Genomic DNA, 2,540 nt, shown 5'->3' with positions numbered 1-2,540 from the left:
TAATTTTCTGAAATATGATTTCAACATTTACTGGTAAAAATTAAAGATGTCACTGAACTGAATCTTATTTATATAATTATTAATGGTAAGCTATTTCTTGCTGCTCGGTTATGGGGAATCTAAAGCTTTTCAGTATTCTTAAAATGGCTAAAGGAAATCATATATCATTGACTTTATTTTTGCTTTAGTAGTAATTCTGCAGAACATACTATGTACTCCATGTGTCATAAAATTACTCTCAAGAATCCAACAGATAGAAAATTCTGCCTTTCCATAGGTTTGTCTGCAGTTAATTCTCATACTTTTATAAGGATTTACTTGTGAACAAATGGATAAAACAATCATTTAGGTCAGTATTGATGGCTAATATATTCATCTTCTATAGAAATCAGATTGACATCATTATTAAGATGTTGCTTAAAGGAGAGTTTACTAGGGTCAGTAGGTGTTCCAGATTATTCATTAAACGAAAAATTGCTAAGCACTATCCTACAGTGGTCACACAGAGATGAAAAGTTCCTACCACAAGGTATTAATCTACTGGAAAGGGAGAATATATGATACAATACAGATTTTAGTACAAGGTGTTTTGAGAGTCCCATTTTTGGTAGTCTAAATAGCCTCATCGTTTCACTTGTGTATAACTATCAGAAGCACAGCTACTAGGATATATGTTTATATGTAAGAGATTTGACTTTACGCTCTTGTGGCAGCTGGTTAAGCAGTCTCTGTAAGCTCTTAATCTTTGTTTCTAACGAAGGAGCTTGACATGCATGGAGCGGGCATTTAAGAAGGGAAGATAGATGTGAAGTGGGAGAGGGTAGGAACAAGTGGAAACTACAAGCACAGACTGAAACCCTTGTCCATTTTTATTACCTCTGATCTTTATGGTATGGTGGTCCTGCAAAACCCAAGGCCCTTCCTAATATTCCTGGTTCAAAGGTTAGAGAAGCTTAAGGATGACCCAAGGAGAAAAGTTGGAAAATTACAGCCCTGCTAATACTGCTGGATCAACAGATCAGCAGCAACATGGATAAGCCACAAAGTAGTTCCTGCTTGGCACCTGCAAAGGCAGCCAGGCATGAGGCTGTCAGCCCTCAAGCTAGTCACTTCAGACAAAAGAGCTTCACCTGGGACTCATAAGGCCACTGGATCTGAGCAGAGACTGACAGTGTGCCCCATAGTTTCCAGAACCAGGCAGTGACCTGTATTCACACAGCACTGCAACATGCTGTGGGTAAGCAACACTGTGTTCTGCCACCTGGATCTCACTATAACGGCCAGCTATAGAGCACATGCTGCTCCTTTTGGACAAGAATTGCTAGAGGAGTCTGTTTACCTATGTGCAAGGACGGGTGTCACAACCCAAAGTGAAGCCAGTCAGAAGTGAGATGGAAGCAATAAGCTGAGCAGGGATTTTAGAGGCGAAACTCCAAAGTACAGTACCAAATCTCTTCCTTCAGAATATCAGTTTATATATACACTGTGCATAGCTCAGTCAGTAAAGAATCTGCTTGCAATGCAGGAGACCCAGGTTCGATTCCTGTGTTGGGAAGATCCCCTGGAGAAAGAAATGGCAACCCACTCCAGTATTCTTGCCTAGAGAATCCCATGGACCAAGGAGCCTGGCAGGCTACAGACCCATGGGGTCACAAGAGTCAGACACAACTTAGCAACTACACCATCACCACCGTATGTACACTAACCATGTGTATAACGGGAAGTTGCTGTATAACACAGAGAGCTCAGCCCAGTGCTCTGTGATAACAGAAGGGAGGTGGGGAGGGGTCGGGAGGGTAGTTCCAGAGACGGGGGTATATGTATACTATGGCTGATTCATGTTGTACGGCAAAAACCAACACAATATTGTAAAGCATTTATCCTCCAATTAACTTTATTTCTTTGTGATGGTTGTTTAGTACATACAAATTGAATGTGTGGTAATTGGCTGTGCAACCTCAAATGAGACATTGGAAAACCAGTTATTTTTTAAATATTTGATATGAAAAGGTCAAATTGATTTGAAATATGTTTGTGTTAGCAAAAGATTACATATCAATGAAAAAAGGGAAATGTTAGATTCTTTTGTTATAAGTTTTATAATGACCATAAGAGTAATTTATAATCAATGATAATACGAATCAAGATCTTTCCAATCAAGTGGCCAGTGACCTAGTTCACTGGTTATTCTTAGTATCACTCTTGTGGAATAACCAGATGAGTTTCCTGATTTGCTGAAATATGAAGTAGACAATATCACTTGTGGTATAATCTATCCAGAAGTATTTCACCTGAGTCTATCAAGACTTAAGATGTAAATTCCAGTTTCCAGGAAATGCAGGAGGTAGATGAACAAGAGTCCCTTGGACTGCAAGGAGATCAAACCAGTCAGTCCTAAAGAAAGTCAGTCCTAAATGTTCACTGGAAGGGCTGATGCTAAAACTGAAGCTCCAATATTTTGGCCACCCGATGCAAAAATCCAACTCATTGGAAAAGACCCTGATGCTGGAAAAGATTGAAGGCAGGAGGAGAAGGGGACA

This window comes from Oryx dammah, unplaced genomic scaffold, assembly GCF_014754425.2.
Source record: "Oryx dammah isolate SB20612 unplaced genomic scaffold, SCBI_Odam_1.1 HiC_scaffold_28, whole genome shotgun sequence".
NCBI lineage: Eukaryota > Metazoa > Chordata > Mammalia > Artiodactyla > Bovidae > Oryx > Oryx dammah.
Note: the sequence above shows the minus strand (reverse complement) of the source record.